Raw genomic sequence first — 22,413 nt, forward strand, 5'->3', positions numbered from 1 at the left:
ACATCGCCTTTTGTTTGTAAGAGCAGCGAGTGCTCGGCATTTTAAAAACGCCATTTCCTGGCCTCCCTTGCAGCTAGAATTGTCTGTGTGACCCGGTTCTGGCTGATGAGATGTAGGAGAAAGTCCCTGAGGAAGACTGCCCTTTAAGAAAAAAGGGCTTTGCCTCCTCTGTACCTTCTTGTCTGGAAAGTGGACTTGTGGTTAGAGCTGTGGCAGCCATGTTGTAACAAGGAGGCAACATGCACATGGAGCAAAAATGATGTCAAGGGGAGAGAACAGAGCCTGGGGCCTGGCGAACACAGCTCAGCCCTGCACCTGCGTCTCGAGACCCGGAGCAGCACCAGCTGGGCAGGGCCACCTGGCACAGGAGAGCCTTTAATTTCCCTGCTGATCTACCAGTTCACCAGAACCAACCATGGCAGTGCACGCTACAGGCTGAGATTGAGTTCAGGTGGCTGCTAAGGGCCAGCACCTCTGGGGTCTGCCCTGTGGCCGCCTCAGCTGTGAATTCTGAGGAGCGGGAGGAGGAGGAGGTGGGGACTGTGGAGGAATCCACACAGCGCACAAGGGAGGTGACCGCTCCTGGCCCTGGGGAAGAGCCCCCAGTTTTGTGACAAGTCCTTTCCTGGTTTAATTTTTGTGAGCTCACAGGGCTGGGGCGGGAGAGGAAGAAGACAAAGGAAAACAATTACTCTCCGTGACTGTGGGGCACCGTCCAAGAACAGGATGCGTGAACAGGCAGCGAGAGGCCTCGGAGCTCTCTCGGGGAGTTGCCGGTTTACGAGTCTGGCCTTCCCAAGCCAAAGGTCCAAACAGCAATAATACTGTAACCACCGTGTACCACAATGACGATTCCTTTACTAACACTTCGGGAGCACATGGTATGTGCTCCAGGCTCTGTTGTAGGTCTGGTACACTCCTTAACGATAACTAGCGAATCCTCACAATAACCTCATGAAGTAGCTCCTGTTATCATCACCCCCTTCAACAGATGGGGAAGTTGAGGCACAGGATTTAGGTGACTTGACCAATGTCATGCAGAGTCAGAGCGGTCTAGCTCCGGCACCCACCCCAGTCCACAAACTCTTGCACTGTACTATCTTTTTTTTTTTTTTAATATTTATTTATTTGTCTGCGTCAGATCTTAGTTGCGGCACGCGGGATCTTTAGTTGCAGCATGTGAACTCTTAGTTGCTGCGTGTGGGATCTAGTTCCCTGACCTGGGGCCCCTGCATTGGGACCGCGGACTCTTAGCCACTGGACCCACCAGGGAAGTCCCTCACTGTATTATCTTGCAGGGGGAGAGGGCCACAAAGTCCATGGGCCGCCGCAGGCTTGCCCTGATGGATGGCAGGGGAGGCAGGCGTGCCCCCCAGCAGGTATGGGCTTGCTCTTGTTTCCCACATGGAGGTGGGTCACAGGGAGCCGGCCACGCCGTGCATGGCCCTCCCCCGGGGCACAGTTCCCACGCAGCTCCTGGAGAAGGAGGTGGCCACGGAGCCAGCAGGGGCTCTGCTCTGCTCACACCCGACGCCCAGCGCCAGCCCAGTGCTGGGCTCCTGGCAGGCACACAAGGACGGCGCCGAGTGCGGGGCGGGGCGGAGGTGGGCCAGGCTGGTCTGGGTCAGCCACCGGGGCTCAGTCCCGGCTCCCCCGCTTCCTGGCTATTTGACCTTAGGACAAGTGACCTCTGAGTTTATCTGAAATTGGAGCCAAGACCAGTCTCCCAAGCCTGTAGTAAACATTTAACAAAGCAATCATCTAAGTGGAAACATTCCATAAGGTTCTAAATGGGGTTCAGATGGAGCTCGTCAAGATCATTATTATAGAAAAGGGCAAACCTCCCTGATGTTCTGAGGAGAGGCCTTGGCCCCAAGAACCTGGGAGCCCAGACTTGTGGGCCTCCCAACCCGGAAGGGATGGATTAAATGACAGAGAAGGCTGAGTCACCCAGTCTGCAGGGCAAAGGCAGGACCAAGAGCACAGGGGGCTCCGAAGGGAGGGCAGGCTGGAGTGACAGTCCCTGGCTGCTGTCATGGGTGGACACCTTGGTGAACAGCCAAGCACGCATCTATCAAAACTCACTGAACTCAGATGGTGCCCTTAAAACCTGTGCACTTTGCTGTAGGAGATTATACCTAAAAATACACATATACATATATATATATATATATATATATATATATGGCAGTAACTTAACTCACTTTTATAGATCCTCCCTCCAAATCCAGGTACCGAGCTCACCGGCCCCCTGCCCTCCAGCAGGCCTCAGTGGAAGGAGAGCCTGAGTCCAACCCCGGGCTCTGTGGACGACCTCCGTTCACTTGAGCTATACCTGCCCTGTGGGAGACAGATTGGACCATGCCCCGCTGGCCCTGGCCGGATGGAGGTCACTTCCAGATGACACGACGCTCTGCTTAATGACGTCATGGTTCCCTTCTGGTCCAAACACCCTTTCTGGCAGAGACGATGGCTGACGGCACTGCCATGTTCTGAGCCCCGACTTTGCAGGATGCCACCCACTGGATCGCAGGTTTCATCTCACCGGATCCTCATGGCACCCACGCAGGGCTGTAGTGACCCCGCTTGAGCTCGGAGATGTTGGGGGGTGTGGGACGGAGCCCAGGTCGGCCTGTGGGTTGTGCAGCTCCCCCCGCCATGGGCTGCTCCAGCAGCGGCCGGCAGGTCGTGAGTACTCAAAAGCCACCACTGCTGCCGGGACTGCCATTACTGTCATCACTGCCGAATCTGGTCCAGGTGGTAGTCTCAGAACATTAGGATGATGCTTGTTCTAGGAATTAGGAATCAGATTGTTCTTGGAGGGTTAAAATGTTAAGACTGAGGTACAATGATTCATATCAAATCCCCGTAAGAGATGGGCTCCCAGGCCCCAAGACTAAACAGGACCAGATGTATTCGTGTCCAAGGAAGCCAGTACCTGATGGTAGAAGGGAGTCCTGAAAAGGCAGAGTCAGAGAGGGGGTTGCTGGCAGAGCCCACGTCCCAGGCTGAGGGGGTGAGGGTCTTCACCAATGGCTTAAGGGCACCTCCTCTGTTCTGCCTTTCTGCGGGGGGAGCACATGGAGAGAAAGAGGGCAGCTGCATTCCTATATTGCATTCCCTCTGTTCTTGAATTCATTCTTCATCATCATCATGGTGATAATAATAACACTTTTAGAGTCACTCGTGCATGCCAGAACGGTTCTAAATCTTCACACCATTAATTCTCAATCCTCACAATAACCCAAGGTGATGCACCCACTTTACAGAAGAAACTGAGGCATGGAGAAAACATGTGGTTAAACCCAGGTGGTCTGGCTGCAGAGCCTTTTCTGGTCACTACTGAGTTATATTCTACCTCTTCTCCTGCGGTACAGCTGCCAGACTGTGAGCTGCCCCACAAGGCAGGCAAAGCCTATGTGTCCTCTCAGGGCCCGCAGTTACAAGGGGGCCCTCAAACCCTCCTGGGACAGATACCACTGTTTGCATCCTTCCCCCAGCCTGGAAGGCCCGAGGTCGCAGAACCTCTTGGCTAAGCTGACCCAACAGCCAAGGAGGGACAGGAGCGCTGGATTCAAACAGCCCAGGGCAGCAGAAGTAGCAGCAGCAATGCAGCCCTCGGTTCTAGACTCAGCCCAGAAGGTTCCTCAAAGCTCTCTGCAAATGACTGGAATTCCACAGGGACATCCAGCCAGGTGGGACTTGAATGTAACGGTTTGCCTGTGGAGAGAGAAATCTGGGAACCGCAGCCTGGGAAGAGCAGCCTCAGGGCCGGGCCTCTGAGATGGGGGAGGGAAGACTTGACATCACTTCCTTCTGCTTGGCTGGTCCCCTCACACCCAGCCCAGGCTCCCCTCCCACCTGGTCTCTGCGTGGGGAGCTGAAAACAGCCCTCTTGGTCCACCTCTGTTCATCATGTAGACTCTCCCATCCCTCCCTCCATCCCCCCTGCATGTGGAGACAGACCCACTAGGCCAGGAACAGGGCCAGTGGCAGGCAGACAAGAGCTGGGTCTATGGTTTGCTAGGGATTTCCGTGTTCTCTGGGCCTTTGTCATGTGATCCTGACACTTAAAGCTTTGGGGGTGATGGGACACAATAGAGCACTCACCAAATACAAGTAGATTCTCAAACAATGCCCAGGCACTCCTCAGCAGTATTAATTCCAAGGCTGCTCCAGGGCCTGGGAGAGCCGCCTGGTAATTCTTACTACAGGTGGGTAGGGGAGGGCCTGGCAGGTACCAGGTGATGCAGGCTTTGTCTTTTTCTCATATTTCACAGTAATTGTTTTTTCTTTTAGGTGCTGTTTAACCCGTCTTTCCTGCAGAGCTGTTCCAGTACAGCTGCTGGCCCATAAACATACCTTTCAGCCAGACTCATCTTGGGCCCGACTGCCAAGCTAATCCTCTTCCACAATCTTGGGGGGCCCACCTTTCCCACAAGAAGCCGTGCCCACCCAGCTCCACATCCTGGGAATCCAATTCTCTCCGGGAAGGGGTCTGCCTCCTTTGACCATCCCTCACCAAGCACTGACTCAGGAATAATCGTGTGCCAGGCACCAGCCCTGGAAGGGTGCCAGTCTCAGGTTCAAAAGCAGAGATGCCTGGGGAAGTGAAGGAATCGCAAACCTCCAGCACGCAGCTCCTTAGTTCTCAGGCAGAACCAAACCTGAGGATCTGTGCTACGGAACATGGTCCCTGCAGGCGGCCTGGCCTGATTCCTAGAATGTGCCCGTTTGTCACTGGAGGTCCTTGCTTCCCGTGTCCACTGCTCCCCAAGCCCGGAAAGGACAGCCTCTGGCAGCCTTTCTGGGCATGTGGCTTGATGCCACCATGCCCTGACAGCCAGTAGGAGCCCCACGGTCCTCGGGGGTCTGCAACAGTCACTCAGCAGGTGATTCTAGCTCCAGAAGGAATGTGCACCTCCAAATACAGCATCTGTCTGGGGGTGGAAAGGCAGGCCCTCTCCTGTCACCAAGGCAGCCGAGTCCCTGACAGGCTGTGACTGCTTGGTCCCAAAGCCAGGTGCCCAGGCCTCCTGGGGGGGCCTTGAGGAGCCCACTCCTATCTGCTTGCTGGGCAGGAGTGATGGGAGAGGAAAGGGCTGGCCTCTCCTCAGGGCCTGGCCAGCTGCCTCCTCTGGCCCTCATTGAACACAGTTTCTCTTGGGACTTAGAAGCAGCGAGCTGGGGCCCATTCATCGTGTCGGGTGGGCTGACAGCAGCTGTCCTGGGATACCCTCTTGGTGCAAAGAGGAATCTTAACACTCTTATCAAGTTGAGCCTTAAAGCCACCGCTTCCCCTGGGATGCTGGCTCATCCCACCTTTTCAAAGTTCTTCATTATCCCCCCCTGGATTGGGCAGCAGACTTTTTGGTTCAGCCGACATCTACGCCTCCAGTCTTTCAGACAGAGCACCTCCATTTCCCTCTGGGGAACCACCCACTCCCAGAGCCCGTGGTTCAAAGGTGGAGATAAGACCCAGGCTGGCCAATCAGAGAGCTGAGTTGTCCTGGCCACTGTGATTGGTTTAGGAGGGGAAGCACATGACACAAATCAGTCCAATCAGAGTCAGAGTCTGGACCAGGAGCCGCTCTCTTTAATGATGGATGTGAGGATGGAGCCTGGAGGTGGTGGTGGCCATCCTGCCACCAAGAAGGGAGCGCCAACAAGACAAAGACTGGATTCAGATAATATCTGTGTTGTCCTGGATCACACCACACCTGAAGCCAGAATCTTCTCCTGAATTTTTCGGTTATGTGAACCAACACCTTCTTAAGCCAGTTTGAGCTGCATTTTCTATCCCTTGCGACTGTAAAAGAATCCTGATAAACTGTTTCTGTCAGGGACCATTTTCTGGGTGCCCAGCATCCCCACAGACTTAAAGGCCACCTGCTATGTGCTAAGCACTCTAAGCTGTATCACTGTCCTTCAGAAACCGCAGAAGCAAAACGGACAATGGAATTTACCTCCACAGAACCAGTGAGCACCTACTCCCACGTGTGCTTTAATTCTAGCTTTTCTTTGACTGCAGTGACCAGTCCCCCTGGGTTGAAACCCTGGAAGGCACAAATTTTCAAGTTCTGCCTCAAGGCCACTTCCAGACTTTTCCTACCCGAATCAGCCTTTCTCCTCTTCTCCCACCCGACGAGGTCTGGGAGCACTAACCCCGCAGCCTTCCTCGGCCTGAGGGCTCTGGGTCCCGTTTGGGTGCTGACTATGTGCCTGGCCCTAAGCCTCGGACCACTGAATTCGCTCGCTGGGAGCAGTGCTCCGTTTGCACATGCAAACGGAGGTGGAGAGACGGAGACCAGGACAGGTGGACAGCCTTGTTCAAGGTTATAGAGCTGGTCCCAGTGGCACAGGGGATCCCAACTCAGATGTCTGATTGCAAAGCTCATGTTCTTAACTGGCCTAGGCTCCCAGCCCTAAATGCCCTGCTGTGCATATTTCTCAAACTAAACTCCAGGACAAAGAGCGGGGCAGGGCTGGAACTGGGCCTTTGTTCGACCTTTGGTGAAAACAACCGGGTCCCCCAGCCTTGGCTCTCACCACAAGCTTCTCCCGTCCCCAAGGCTTGGCTCCTAAAGGAACGGATCCAGGAGAGGGGCAGTGACCACTGGGCAGCACTGCCTGTTTCCCTCTCCGCCCTCACCACGCAAGACTCTCTCCTCCCACCACTCCTCCCTCTTCTCCACCCTCCAGGGGAAAAAAATGACCAAAACACAAAGAGGAAAAAGAAAGAAGGCCCAGCACTGGTTACACCCACCAACTTGTAACACGGCAGCCCATCCAGGCAGCGAGCACAAAGCTCATTGCAAACCAGGAGGAACCAACGTGACCGAGGCCTTGCGACTGCAGGGGGAGAGCCCAGACCTTGCTTGCTTTCCCACCCGAGTCTGAGTCAGCAGCCAAACACCGGCATCTCAATTTCCTTCTCCACCCATTACAGAATGCACAGAGCAGATTGAAGCTGCCTGTCCCACTTGTCAGAGATCAGGTTCTCCCAGGCCTGGCTCCCGGCAGGAGAGCTACCTTCCTAAGAAGCCTGGGGGAAGAGAGACATTTATATCCCCATTTTACAGACAGCCAAACTGAGGCCCAGAGGAAGGTGTCTGGAATCTACAGCCTTGACTGCTAGGCCACTGGCTACTATAACCTGGAAGCAAACTGGAAACGTGCTTTGCCTGGAACATTCTGGTCAGCCTTTCTTAGGCATCAGTCAACTCAGGGGTTAAATGCTTCGAAACATGTTCAGCATGCCGAAGGCCCCCGCAGATGTAAACAATTACACAGAGAAGGGAAGTGGGCGACCAGGGCCCAGCCGGGGCTCTCCTAGCATCGCCAGCACACGAGGGCGGCGAGTCTGAAATTCCCGCATCTTCAGATCTGTATCTCGAACAGATCCGGGCTTTCAGAAGAATTTAAACCAAGTCCAGGTGGCAACCTGGACAAAGAGCAAACCTGGAGGACTCACGGTCTCACGTGTGGCTTCAGAAGGCGAACTAAGAATGGGCGTCTCCGGCTATGTCTCGACCTCTACATCCCTCAACTTCCTCACCTATAAAACCACAACAGTGATGGCTAAGAGCCGTGGTTCTGGCACCAAATCCTGGCTCTGTCCTTTATAGTAGCTGTTGGACCCCAGCAGATCACTTCCGTGTCCTCATGTGAGGAATGAAGGTCATGATAGTATCCATCTCTCAGGGCTGCTGTGACAGCCTATGAGTAACAGACAAAAAGCTCCAAGAGGGCTTCCCTGGTGGTGCAGTGGTTGAGAATCTGCCTGCCAATGCAGGGGACACGGGTTCGAGCCCTGGTCTGGGAAGATCCCACATGCCGCGGAGCAACTGGGCCCGTGAGCCACAATTACTGAGCCTGCGCGTCTGGAGCCTGTGCTCCGCAGCAAGAGAGGCCGCGATAGTGAGAGGCCCGCGCACCGTGATGAAGAGTGGCGCCCGCTTGCCGCAAACAGAGAAAGCCCTCGCACAGAAACGAAGACCCAACACAGCCATAAATAAATAAATAAATACTTTAAAAAAAAAAAAAAAAGCTCCAAGAAGGGGTCTGGCACAGAGCGAGCCCTCAGCCAATGTTGGCAGCCAGTTCCGATGCCATTGAGAAGGATGCCTGACCCCACGGAGGGGGCGGAGAAGGAAGAGGGCGTCTTGGGCTCCTGCAGTGGGATGTGCCCAAGGCCGCGGAGCCTGCAAGCTGCAGGGCGGCACACGGATCCCTGTAACTCGGTCCTGACTATTCTCCAGCCCAACCGAGCAGCTGCTCCAGGAAAAAATAAAATATGCTTTGCATACTTTAAATGTTTCACTTTTGAAAACTGGCAGGGCCGCCTTTCTAAATTGTTTAGCAGTAAAGTCAGTAATGAAACCGTTGGAGGCTGTCACCGCCGGAACCCGGGTCGGGGAGTCCGCGGGGGGCAGGGGAGGAGGACAGGCCAGCCGCTAGTGCGGAGCCCACAGGGGCTTCCAGAAGGCGCCATCTGGGATTTTTCAGAGGGGCACTGGGATCACGTCCTGGTGTCCTGATGTGAAATTGGATCCTCCCTCTGAAGCCAAGCCCCAAGCCAGCGGGGGCAGAGGGGAGGCCCCTTCCGGCCTGGAACGTTTTCCCACACTCCAAGGGCGCCCCGGTTTCCAGCCAATCGAGTTAATTGAAAAATTACCTTGGCCTGAGAAAGAGCAGGCCCGGGCCACGTGGGCTGGTTCACAGGAAACCCTACTAGGTCTCCGGCATGCCTGTACTTCAACAACCTACAGCTGGAAGGCCAGGAGCCGTGCTCGGCATCCCAGGAACCGGGGAAGCTCTATGCGCTGGGCACGCAACCCGGCAACCTCGGAGGGTGGCATGATGCCCGTGTTAGAGATGAGACTGAAGCGCAGAGACTCAGGGCCTGCCCAAGGGCCACGGTCACCAGGGCTGCCTGGCTCCTCCTGCGATACTTCTTCTCAGGATGCTCTTCTTTCCTGTGCCCCAGGGCCCCCCGACCCCAAATCCTAACACACACAGCTCAAACGGAAGCACAGGAGGCACAGCAGCGGGCAGGGCCGGCTGGAGGCCCTTCTGCCCCGCGTGGAACCAGTCGGCATCTTCGTACGCGGAAGGCCGCCCGCACTTGGGCTGATATGGTTAAGCTGAATATAGCGCTTTTAACTTTTTCTTCAAAGTGCTCTCACCTCTTAGGTTTATCACCCAAACCCCTGGGAAGATTACGATGGTGGGTTTTACTGTCCTCATTAAGGGGCAGTCAACCAAGGCCCAAGGCACGGCTCCTCCCCTCAGCCAGCTCACCCAGGGATTCTAAGGTGTGCGAGGCCTGGGCCCACTTCTCCTACCTTGGTCCCCCCTGACCCCCTCCCACCCCACCTGTGCAGACTCCTGGGTACACCCCTGCCTCTCTGGACTGTTTAGTCCATTCCTGTCCTCCTAGGTCCCCAGTCTGTTCAAAGGGCCTGGGGCACCCCCATTTCTACAGTGGTCCATGCGGTCTCCAGAGGCCTTTGCAGTCACCGATTCTGAGACTCCAAAGTAGGCCCAATGGGGGCCCCACGACTGTGTCCCTCCTCCCATTAGACTACAACTTTCAGGATTTAAAATGAACAAAATCGGGGCTTCCCTGGTGGCACAGTGGTTGAGAATCCGCCTGCCAATGCAGGGGACACGGGTTCGAGCCCTGGTCTGGAAAGATCCCACATGCTGCGGAGCGGCTGGGCCCGTGAGCCACAACTACTGAGCCTGCACGTCTGGAGCCTGTGCTCCGCAACAAGAGAGGCCGCGATAGTGAGAGGCCCGCGCACCGCGATGAAGAGCGGCCTCCGCTCGCCGCAACTAGAGGAAGCCCTCGCACAGAAACGAAGACCCAACACAGCCATAAATAAATAAATTAAAATGAACAAAATCAATTAGAAAAACGACCTTATTTCACCTGGGGAGTTTCAGCAGTGTTGTCTATGAACCAAGTATATAACCAAGACACAGAAAATAGGGTTTTTTTTGGGGGGGGGAAGGGAGAGCAGTGGGATGAGGAGGGCAAACTCAAGTCCCTGAGTTACCACATCTGTGGACAGAACTTCTCCCCGCATGGGAAAACGCAACCTGCACGCAGAAGCTGCGTATCTGACTTCCGGTTTCGACAGACGCTCGTTGAGCACCTGGGCTGAGAGGCAGCGTGGTCTAAGTGGCCGGAAACACGTTGGGGGCGAGTTGGTCTGGGTTTGAGTCCCAGCCCCTTACTAACCTCTCTCTGCCCCAGTTCCCTTACCTGTAACATGGGGCAATAATAGTACCCATCTTACGGGGTTGTCGTGAGGATGAAATGAGTGACTATACACACAGAGTCCATATAGACACACGCACGGACTGGACCCATAAAAGAACCGTGCTTGGCACAGGCCAAGCGCTACGTGCCAGCTGGCTCTTCCCCCTCCCCCTCCCAGGAGCCACTGCCTCTGGTCCTGAGACCAGCCCCCGCCCAGCAGCCCTGTCCCTGGATCCCCAGGGGCTTCTCCTGGAAACTCCTGACCTGAACCTCCAGGTAGAACATTCCCCAGAGTGGGGCTCCCAGCAGCTGGGGGCTTGTTGCTGAGGAAGTGGCCCACGAGATCCTAATCTGGAAGCACGAAGCCCCCCCCCCTCTCTTTTGCCGCCCGCCCCCCTCACTTTCGCCTGTTTACGGGCTGAGAAAGGCAGAGATGCAGCTTGAATTCCTGCTTTGAGCTGCCGCCAGCTTGCCACCAAACGTTTCCCCCGTCTGTCTGGCCCACTCCACCATTTCACAAAGGTCAAACGCTCACTGCACTCCGCGTGCGGCCTCTTGGGAGAGCAGAGGAGAAAACTATTCGAAAAATGTAAGCTGGAAAAACCCCACGGCTCGCCACCACCACACTGCCCCCCTGACACTGGCGCACGGGTTCACGGCTCACCCCCAGTTCGACAGAACACACAGCCGTGTCCCGGCCCCTCGGTCTTAAAAACAAGTAGGAGGACAGAGAGGCGAGGCAGAATTTCCACTGATGGTGACCAGAGCCTAGGCTGTCGTCCTCGGAGGAATACAAATGACCCTGTCAGCCCAGACAAGGAAATCTCTTGTACAGAATGGCATCTTTCTCGGTCTTTCTGGAGCAGCTCCTGGCAGGAGCCGCGTATTATGTGCCGCATCACCTAGAAGAGCCCTGACCCACGAGCTAAGCCCAAGAAGCGCCCACAGAGCTGAGGTTAGCCCAGGGCATGAGCTTGGGGCAAGGGAAGCCTTAGATCAGGCCGAGACTCCCCTAGGACCGTGCTCTCCTGGCCAGAGGTGCTTTCAAGACCAAACATGCTTTTCTTTGAAGCCGTGTTCTTCCACGCCCCTCCCCCGCACCCCAAGAGAAAATGACTCCAACTAAAGAATAGCAGGTTCTAGGCTTGGCCATGGCGGAATCAAAGCGTCCGGCTTGAATAAAGGAATGAACAGAATGAGAGCGGTGACACCGGATGTGAATGGTCTGGAGCAGGTCAAAGACTTTTCGTTGTTCTATAGACAGCTGACCCGTGAACAACTCAGGGGATAGGGGCGCCCACTGTCCACACAGTCGGAAACTGGGGTGTAATTCACAGTCTGCCCTCCGTAACCTGGTGGACCAACTATCCGTAGATGGTACAGTAGTGTAATATTTACTATTGAAATAATCCACGTGTAAGTGGACCCGAGCGGTTCAAACCCCTGTCGTTCAAGGGTCGACTGTATTTTATTCTCATAAGCCAGCCTCCTCCTGCGCTACTCTGGTGGGCGGAACTGCTAGATCTTTCTTCTTTCTTCTCCCCAGTCCACGAACTTCAAACCTGGACTATCTGGGCCTTCCACACACATCTTTCCTGACACACCTGAAACAGTGAGGATCACTGAGGCTGTCTGAGGGGAAGGAGAATGGATACGTGTGGCGGGATGTACAGGGCTGGCCCAGTGCGGGTGTACACAAGACACACACACACCCCGCACTTTGTGGATGCCTCAAAACTGCTTCCACAGTTGGGCAAAGCAGCAGAAAATAAGCCAATTGAAGAAGCAGGTGTCCTAACCAGGAGCAGGTGTTAGCATTGTGACTCGACTTGTAACAAGAAAAAGTCCCGTGTGCTGTGGACTTGCTGTCCCATCCCTCTGGAACTGCAGGTGGCTCACCAGCCAGGCCCGTGAGGTCACTCCTTCCCCGGTGGCAGATGGCACATAGCTGCCGACATTCCAGGAATCCACAACAAACCCCATGCGAGCTCTGGTTACTCTTCAGCCAGGAGACCCCAGACAGTGAAGCCCAAACCCAGGAGGCAGGGGACGAGGGGACAGTGGCCCTCTGGCCCTTCTCCAGGTGAGCAGACAGCATGGATTTCAGCAGAGACCATGGGCAGGCAGGCCCAAGAGTCTTCAGCTAAGATCCTCTCAGTAATCATGAAAATTAACCCAGGATAACCCCGCTGCCCAGGAAATTGTTCCTGCTCCTGATCTCTGGAGAAACCTATAAATCTCCTTCCAAATTAGCATTTGCTCTGCACGCACACCTGCAAAAAGCTAATTTGGGGGAAGTGGCGGGGCGGAAACCAGACCTCCAACCCTGGCTGGCCTGGTCTGGAAGGGAGGCGGCTGACTCAAGTTAAACATTTCCAGGCAGAGAAATTCAATCTCCATTTTCAAGGGGTTGGCATTTAACGTACTGTTTTTCTGTCCACCCTCCTCTTTTTGTAATCTCTTGGCTGCAGGCAGATGTTGATAGGACCCTCTTGCCAAGAGGCGAGTGCTGTTTGTTTGGCCATGGATGCTGCTTACGGATCCCAAAAGGAGTATGTGACCTTGTCACTGGACGTCTCCGGGGCTCCTTCTGACCTAAGATCTGTCAGCGCAGGGGTGGGTGGTACAGGGTGGGCTGCAGAATTGCATCCTCATTCCACAGCCCTGGCCTGGCCTAGGCTACTGTGTCGGCCCCACCTGCCCTAAAAGCATTCCATGGAGTTTCTAGCTCCCTTTCTCCTTGCCTGCTGCCAGGAGGGCCCGCCTGATGTCTTCAGGCTCCCGCAGAGTCCTCTTAAACAAACATCAGGAGAGCCAGGAACACAGCTCAGTCTGGGGAACATTCTTCCCTTGGATGTGCAAGGGAAGCTTCGGGCTCCAGCAGCTCTCTCTGCCCTCACAAAGGGCTCCTGGTGGGAGATGAGAGTCAAAGGCTAGTCAGGCTGGGCGGATCAAGGCAAGCTATCCTGTCCTCCAACTTCCCCAGCACAATCTGCTCTGCCCTGGCTGGGAAAAAAGATGCTTAGAGAAAGGAAGCTGGTGCAGGAAGGTGTACTGGTTCATGCGCCACGGTGGCTGTCTTCTCATGTCAGAGGGGTTAGCATGTCAAGGAAATAGATTTGGCGTGTAAGAACCTCAAATGGTAGGACACGGGCCAAGGGTGGATGCTACAAAGAGATCAATTTGGGGCTCAATATAACAGTGAGTGAATGGTTAAAACAAATCAAAGACTGTCAGGGCTGCCAGAGAGGAAGTACGTTTCCAGTCCCTGCAGGAGTGCCAGCTCAGGAGGAACACCTGTCCTGGACTCGACGGGTCCGTCTGTCTCCCTCAGTTAACCACTTTCCCAGCAGCCCAAGAAGGAAGCAGCTCCATACTGCATACAGGTAGCCCGCCCACCCTGACAGACGCAGCTGATTGATTAGTCACCTGACCCAGGGTCTCGCAAACTATTGATGAGGCAGGGACCAATCAGATTCTCTGTCTCCCAGGCATTTCAGAGATTGAAAGGTCATGCAAGAGCAGACGCCCTGGCAGAGCAGTAAAGCAAGGCAGGCAGTTAGGGAGAATCCTTGGAAATTCCTAAGGGGCGGGATGGAGTGAGAGGGCACTGCTCCAGGCTCCCAGCATTGGTGCCAGACCCCACGTGGTTGGCCTTGGACTTCTTGAGGTTGCCTTTGTGTCTTTACAAGCAGCCCTCCTTTGACTTGAGCGCCACCGTGTAAGCTCTGAAACACTAGCACACCCCAGGCAGGGAACCCTGCAGCGGAAGGCAGGGCCCTCTCTGGGGGTGGCGAGGCTGGGTGAAGGCTCAGCCACTGCCATTGAACCTGGCAGTCCTGATGCTGTGAGGGGATGAAGCCCTAGGCCTTCCCCAAGGCCTCTGCTCCCCAACCCCCAACCACGTACCTCCCTTCATCACTGCTAGGCACAGTGCCCGGGTCTGGACCGTATGCCATGGAGAACAAAGTAAAAGCTCAGTCATGGCCAGGACTCAATATCTCAACAGGCAGAAGAGTGCCCGGTGGGCACACGCCCTCCCACACCCGCCCCCACTCTATGGAAAGGCACCTCCAGTACTGCCCACACCAGCCAGACCCCACGCTTCCCAAACATCATTTTATTATTTGCAACCCACGTGAGATGACGTATTAATAAAGCCACCACTCCACTTATTAGGTACCCACTGTATACCAGGCCCTGCCGGGTGGCTTCCCTCATTCTCATTCCAAGATGAGGAACCCGAGGCTTGGGAAGATGAAGCAGTGTCCCTAAGGACCCCGGTGTGGGCTTCTCACAAGTTGTAAGTCTCTGACAGCTGCCTCTGAGTTGGGGAGCAAAGCGCTAGCAGATGCCATCTCCAAAAAATGTCTCCTCGACAAGACTCACCTTGCTCCAAAGACTTTACCTCCTGCAGATCACTGACCCTGGACTTGTGCAAACTGGCATCTCTCTGGTGAGCCTTGTATTGCTCCAGTGCCCATTTGGCATTAGGCTAATATAAATGATGTTTCCTTAGCACCTACTATGCGCCAAGCACCACGCAAAGCCCTGTGCATGGGCCATCTCATTTAATCCCCAAAAACCCTAATAGATAGAAATAGCACCCCCAATCTACAGATGGAGAAACTGAGGCTCAGAGGGGTTAAGGAGCTGGGAACCATTTGCACCCAGGCAATCTGGCTCCACGGCTCTGAGCACTTGGTACACAGTCTCCAACGTCCCTACATTTAGGGCTCCAGGTCCGGGGACTTGTCTTAGTGTGAAGGCTCGCTCTCCTCCTGGGGCTGATATGGAATGAAACGGGGAGCCCGCACCTATGCCTTAAACAACACCAGGTGCAGAGGCAGGCCAACCATGCCCTTTTGCTAAATTCTTAGCTTCCCAGGCTGCCCACTCCCTGCCCTGCTGTGAGAAGGTAGCATCTGCCTGCTGGGTACGCTATGAATTCAGGTCATCTCCAGAGGGAAGCAGTCAGTGCTCTCCAGGGAGATGGCCAAGCGATGCAGCCCAGAAAATCTGACTCCTACGGGAAGGCTGAGAGAAGCCAGATGCTGTCTGGAGGGCCCAAAGCCCTCGCTGCTGCCGCTGACCTCGGTGCACTCAGCAATACCAGGGACGTGGCAGGAGGCTGGCGAGGGGGCCATCACAGCACGCGTTTATGCTGGTCCTCAGGGAAGCAGGTACACTGTATGCGGGGTGCTCAAATCAAGCCCACCCAGTCCCCATACTCAGGAAGCCAACAATCCAGGGGTCCTTCTGCAAGCCCGCCTGGAACAGGTGTGATTTGGAAAAAAAAAAAAAAAAAAAGCTTAAACTGAGGGATGGGAGGGAAAGGAAGGGTTGTGATGACTTATGCCCAGGAGACTATGAAGGAACGTGAGAGACAGCAAGAGTCCAGCTGCTTCTTGAAGATAGAGAAGGAAGGAAAAGGGGAGACAGAAGGAACAACTGACAAAAGAGAAAGCCTAGCTCCTCCACAGGGGTCTAGAACAGGGCCTGGCCCATGGTAGGTGCTCAAGAAAACCTGCAAAATAATTAACAGGTAGCATCTACATCTAAGGCTTTCCTTCGAATCTCACAACACCTAGTGAGCGAGGGGCACACACAAACACACTGGCTGAAGGAATCAGCTCACATTCTGCAGAGAACAGCTTGTACATCTGCCTCCCAGCTTCCATTCCTCAGGAGAAATACTCTCCCTGACTTTCCTTTGCCTAATAACCCACTATCAGCCAGTGCGTTTCCCTGGAAGCTCACAACCCCTACCCCAACCTATTCTAAGGAAGGGCACATGATCTGGGCCTGCCAATCAGTGCATTCCTGGCTACTGGACTAAGTGATTGGCTCAGAGCTGTTGCATAATTAAAGCTAAACCAACGAGAGTCAGTCCTGGGATTTTTGCTAGAAATACTGGGAATAAAGGACTCTCTACACTGGAATCCAAGAAAGATAAACGTTGCTTAGACTTGTTAGGGGTCATTTTTGCCACTAGAAAGGATAAAGCCCAAACAGATGAAAGGAAAGCTGGGAGATGACACCATCTGAGCCCCCAGATGCTGCTATGCTTGAAGCTTGACCTACCGCTGATCAATTCAGTTATGGGGAGCTACTGATTTCCCTTTCTATGAGTCAGTTCCAGTAGTGTTTCATTTGGAACTCAAATCATTTGCAACTCAAATACTCCTGTAACTACATGACTCTCTGGGCAGGTAGTAGGAAACTAAGAAGTGCAAACAATACAAAGCTAGTTTTTTTTCTTTAACAAATAGTTACCGAGCTCTAAGCATGAAACTCTCTGAGCCTCGGATGCCAGCCTGGGTGCTGGTGATCATGCCTCCGTATCTCACAGGGTGAACAGAGAGAGTAGCCAAACCCTCCTATGACCTCTGTTATCTTTAACATGTTAATGCCAAGAGACGCAGGAGACCCACAGCGCTGAGAAAGACAGGCTGTGTGTCATCGATGTCTGGAGCACGCCACACCTGAGCCTCTGGCTGGACTTTGCAGAGCTGCCCCATGAGCCTCACACTTTACAAGGACCCTGCCCAGCCCAGGGAGGCAGCCACAAGGAGCTCCCCACCAGGGCTGGGCCTGGACAGAAGGGGTGTGTCTGGCACCTTCAGGGACAGAGTCCCTTTGTTATTCCTCACTTCAGACTCTGCCACAGTTCAGGACAGACACAAGTGATGCTGCAGCAGGGACAGGAGAGTGGTGGCTACTGTGGACTCCAGCTGGACTCTTGAGTTGAATCTCACCTCTTCTGCTTCCTGGCTCTATGGCCTGGGGCAAGTTTCTTAACCTCCCTGTGCCTCAGTTACTCCATCTGGAAAATGAGGTGATTAATGTACCTAATTTATTTTGGTTGTTTAATGCAGGCAACCCTGCAAAGCAGGAGTCCTTCGATCAGTCTCCCCTGCATGATTTTCATGCGTGCACGTAAGTGACGAGAACCTTACGGTGTTTCAGTGTTTCCCCTGGGAGTGGGGGAGAAGCTAGGGTGCCTCTTAAGTACACAACTACTCAGAACCCTGGTTTGTCCACCTGGCAAACAGTAAGTCTCTGAAAAGAACCCAGAGAACAGAACCAGCAAGTCAGCCCAGGAAGCAGGAGGGTGGAGCTGGCTCGGTGACAGCAAGAGGGTGGGGCTCTGGCCCACGGTCATCAGGGCTGGCCCCAGCCAGAAGCCCAGTCACCTTGGAGAGATGGTCACACAGGGACACACGGCCTCTGGGGGAAGTCACTGATGCCGACACCAAGAGCCCAGCGGGAAGAGAAGGGAGAGGAGCTGCTGGTCATTTCAAACACCCCTGCGGCTGCCCAAACACACAATCAAACCTCCTCTAGCCAGGTCCCAGCTAGCCGTAAGGCCCAGTTAACTAGGATTCTGGCTTAGGTTTGAGGACAAAGAAGCACACAATGAAGAGACTCCCTGATGCAATGGCTTCTTATTTTCTTACACGTGAGCAGGGGGAGTTGTAGGGTCAAGTACAACCACCTGGCCTAAGATGCTCAGCTTCTGAGTTAGGACCCGAAAGGTCTGCAGAAGCCTGATTCCAAAAAGGGAGTTGTCCAGGCTCTGTCTGCCCTGCTGACCAAGGTGGGGAAGCAAAAGGGCATTTCAGGAAGTTTTCAATGACAGTGGAAACACAGAAAGAGTTTTTGGTGTCTGATTTTCTGAAAATATCCTCGACTTGAAGCATGACGAGGGGAGGGCTATGTTTTGGGCAGGACTGTTTTACCTACGACTATATCCCTGGTACCTAAGAAGGATTCTGGTCCAGACAAGTGCACCATAATTATTTGCAGAATAAACGAACAAAAGAACTTCGGGGGCTGTACCACGCTCAAAGATTCTGGAAACTGAAAGGTAAACTGTCCACTTGCTTATGGACACACAATGACCAGGTGACACAAAGGACGAGGGCCAGGAGTAAAACCCAATGGACTCATTATCTTAGGTCATCGGATCCGGGCCTGTGGCTACCGGGCCTGAGAACGGGGTCCCATCAGGGGAGTGGGGCCAGCAGCGCCCAAGCCACATGCTCTATCTGTCCCACGTCTGTCTCTATCTTTTGGCGGGTTCCAAATTCCAGAAGGAAAGAGGGATATATTTCCTGACCCCTCCAAACCCCAACAATTACTGGTGGGGCTGCAGGTGTTCTCCAGGTGCTGCCCTACCTGCCAGAGTAGGAGTGAGGCTCCTCCAAAGGTGCGCCAATACATCTGCCAGATTCGATGTCTGCTAAGGTTCTTCCAGCTGAGAAATTCACGTCTGCGTGTTTCCTCCCCCTCGGAGCGTTTCCTGAAACCCTACTGTGTGCTCCAGGCATTCGGAGGGAGGCAGATGTATAGGTGCCCTGTGGCCCCCGCCCCCTCCGAGGGTCCAGTTCAGGAGGAAGGCCCCACGTAACGCTCAAGAATTGCTCCTGCAGGACCTGGTCTCCAGATGACCCGCCCACGGCAACGCAGGACTGTGCACGGAGGGGCTGGAATGAGCAAGAAAGGCTGTGCAGAAGGGGGCATGGGGCCGGGACAGGATGGAATCTGGACTTTGTACGGGGTGAAGCCATAAGAGAAGAAGGTGAGGGGTGGGAACGAGCTGGCTGGTTCATGGGACAGTGAGGAGACCCTGAGCCCCTTAACAGGAGCCAGGAGAGCGGCTGACATCGTTCGCGGCTCCCAGCACCACACCCAGGCCGAGCAGGTACTCAACACCTGCCAGGTGGACGAACCAGGAGCTTTGTTGGATGCAGGGAGAGGTTGAGGAAGGGCATCCTTCTTGCTCCAGTTAGGCGTTCTAGACAGAAAACCCCTCCAGAATGTAAGCGCCACGAGGGCAGAGCTGGCGTGGCTCAGCTTGTCAGCACCAGGCACCCGGTCGGGGTCTGATGAGTATTTATCCAGTGAGCGAATAAGTAAACAAATGGCAGATATGCTTTATGCTCAGTTGGAATCTGGGTGGTGGGTAATCCAGGCCATCGGTCGATGCCCAGAGACGTAAATGAGCTGGAAGTGAGGGCAGGGACATAAGGTCAATGCGATCAGCAAAGGTAGAGGGGGTCAGGAGTCAGGTAGGTGATGCCCTAACTTCTGGGAGGGCAGGGTCGGGGAGGGGATCACTTTCCATATGGCAAAAGCAGCTGCGTGTGGCTGGCAAAGCTGAGTGTCTGGAAGCCACTGGGGTACAGATAGGGAGACCAACTGTCCTGGTTTGCCTGGGACTGTGGGGTTTCCCAGGATGCAGGACTTTCAGTGCTGAAACCAGGAAAATTCCAAGCTAACCAGGACAAGTCGGTTCCCCCGAGGCACAGGTCTGCCCTCACCAGCACTGAGGTGGTACCAACCACCTTTGTAAGGTGCCTCCGAGTATGCAAAGCACTTCTAGATCCAAGGGCTCGGGTAAAAAGCAACCACAAATCTGGGAGCTAAGCCAGGCTGGCACTATGGATCTCATTTCACGGAATAGGAAACTGGGGTTCAGAGGGGAATGACCTGCACGAGGAAGGTCCCACAGCGGATAAGTAGCACGGTCACGTCTGATCTGGCCTCCAGCTCCCCTGCTTTCTGTAAACGCTGGGAAGACAGGAAATAGACAAGTGCTGTCTGTTGAGCACAGCTGTGAGCCGTGCCAACTTCCTCCGGGCTGATGGATGCCAGGGGAAGCAGCAGGGGCCCTGCCCCAAGAGGCGGCCCCAGGGAAATGGGCCCATCTGGCCCTCTGCTCTTCTGGCACAGGGTGGGCAGGCGGCCACCACCTGGGACGCTGGGAGAGAGGATGGGGGTGAGGGCGCTGCTGGCCACCGCTCTGCTTGCCTCCCCGCAACATCCCCGTGATGGCCACCCCTTGGGTAAGGCCCGGGTCCCCGAAGGCCCTTGTGCAAGGCAGAGGGATCATCTCGCCACACTCCCAGCAGTCCCTGGGTGTGGAAGGGTCTCGGCAGCTCTTGGCAGCTGGTGAGAAGGCAGGCCAGGGTACAGAGGGAAGGGGGAAGAGGGAAGGGGAGGGGGAGAGGGAGGAGAAGACAGAAAAGATTTGGGGGAAAAACTTAAGTGGCAGGAGCTTCCCAGAGCAGTCTTGCTCAGGGATTGGTTCCAAGCTGAAGCTGCGTCAGCATCACCTTGAGGGGTCTGTCAAGACCCAGATGGCGGGGATCACCCCCAGTTTCTGATTCTGCAGGTGTGGGGCAGGCTGAGAATTTGCGTTCCTAACAAGTTCTCAGGTGAGGCTGATTTGCGGGTCTTGGCACCCTAACTTGAGAGCCCCTGGCCTGGTGCATGAAGTGGGGTGGTAGGGGCTGGGGTGGGGGACAAAGGCGGAAAGGTACCGAGGCGCTACTGCAGGCTGGGAAGACCGCCAGGAGTAGAGATGGAACATGCTAGAGCCCGTGGTTCTCAAACTTCAGAGAAGATCAGAGTCACCTGCGGGTGGAGGTGACGAGTTTAAAGTGCAGATTCCTGGGACCACTGCAGATATTTGACTGTCCAGGTCCGGTAGAGGGTCCAGGAACTGAAAAACCACACAAGCTCTGAGTGATTTTCACGCAGGCGGTCCAGAGACCACATGGAGGAGCCTTAGACGAGCACAGTGGAAAAACATACCTCAGGCTTCATGAGCTGTGATGGGCCACAGACACATCTGTGGTATCAAGCCCTGACTCAGGGCTGGCTGCACCATCTGATACAGTAGCCACTGGCCACATGTGGCCTTTCAAATAAAATGTGAAATTCAATTTTGTGGTCATACTAGCTACATTTTAAATCCAATGGCTACCATATAGGACAGCACAGGCAGAGACTTCTATCAGACAGCTCTGGCCCAAGGAGATCACACTGTGCCTCCATTTCCCCTTCTGTAAAAAGGGGTTTCCCCCGGTCTCTCCCAGGGTACAAAAGAGAGGGAAGACTCCACCCAGGGCAGCCGTTTCTACCCACACCAAAGAAGGCAGTCCAGCTTGGGGGGGGCGGGCATCCACGTCCACTCCAGAGCCCAGGAGGAAGCTAGGGAAGAGGGTGAAGAGAGAGAACGCCCAGCTTTGCCAAGACATCCAAGTGCCTTTGTAAGTTTTCACATTTGACCCTGGAAACTACTCCACGTGACACCTTGCAGTACGGTCCCTTCCTCGCTCTGGGCCTCAGTTCCCTCGCTTTGGAGAGGGACTGAATTGACCCCATCCCTGCCGAGGTTTCCCTCTCAGGGCTCTGCATTCCAGGTTCCCAAATGGCCAGGGTCGAATCTTCCATCACGGGCCAGCCGGCCTCTTTGGATTCTGGCTGGGCCAGAGGCATGCGGTAAGTCTGCTGGAGCCAAAGGAGCAGCTCTGGGCCCCAGGGGCCCTCCCTCCCAGCTGCCCCTGGCTGACTGGATGACGGCGTGCCAAAGATGAGAAAATCCCATGACTCTGAGCACCACAGCCTCTGCCTGGTGCCCCACTGGCTCTCGGGGAATCATCAGCTGATGAATGAAACCACAAGGAAGAAGAAGCAGTGGGGCAGGCAGCCGGCACGGCAGCTTGGAAAAGTCACTTACTATAACCTGTGTAACCTCTTTAAGCCTCAACTGTCTGTCCAGTAAGATGGGGAGAATGCCAGCTGCCTTACAGGGGTCGGGAGAGATGAACAGGAACGCGGGTGACAAAGTGCTTGGCTCCTGGGCGGCCCTCAGTAAGTGACTCTTCATCATTAATAGGACCTTACCCAAAAGAAATACGGATTCTTCCCTGCCCCGGGGAACACAGGACTTCAGAGTTAATAGTGCACCGGCAAGGCTGAGCCGTAAGGTGAGGGAATAAAACATACAGGAACGAGCAGCTGTTGATTTTACTTCTCTCCAGGCCCCCAGGGAGAACTTTCTGAAGCTTCTGTACAATTAAAAGCTACGGAACACAATGCCTGTGATAAAGTTACAGCCCAAACTAGTTGGGAGACCAAGCCAGCCTCCAAATCCGGGCAGCGACAAAAGACGAAGCTGTCAGCACCTGCAGATTGGCCACCGGGCGGTGGGTGTTCCCCGAAGAGGTCCCCAACGCCCAGCACGACGCAATCAGAGGTTCTCCACCACTGAATCCACCAACTCCCCTTCTCCTTAGCCCAGGCTTAGCGTCACCCAGTTCACGGCCAGGACACCAGGCGGGACTCACATA

At 54.7% G+C, this 22,413-nt stretch overlaps 1 protein-coding gene and 1 long non-coding RNA gene across 7 annotated transcripts in view; both read right to left on the reverse strand.

The window, feature by feature from the left end:
• Positions 1-22,413, reverse strand: part of LOC309623881 (kazrin) — a 460,374-nt gene that overhangs the window by 128,822 nt on the left and 309,139 nt on the right. The window lies entirely within an intron of this gene.
• On the reverse strand, positions 1,097-22,393 carry LOC309624517. The gene is made up of 2 exons (XR_014241990.1): positions 2,939-22,393; positions 1,097-2,791 (listed from the first exon to the last, which is right to left on the reverse strand). It is a non-coding gene; the product is annotated as an uncharacterized lncRNA (long non-coding RNA).

Source organism: Balaenoptera borealis, assembly GCF_965194805.1.
Source record: "Balaenoptera borealis genome assembly, chromosome: 1".
NCBI classification, from domain to species: domain Eukaryota; kingdom Metazoa; phylum Chordata; class Mammalia; order Artiodactyla; family Balaenopteridae; genus Balaenoptera; species Balaenoptera borealis.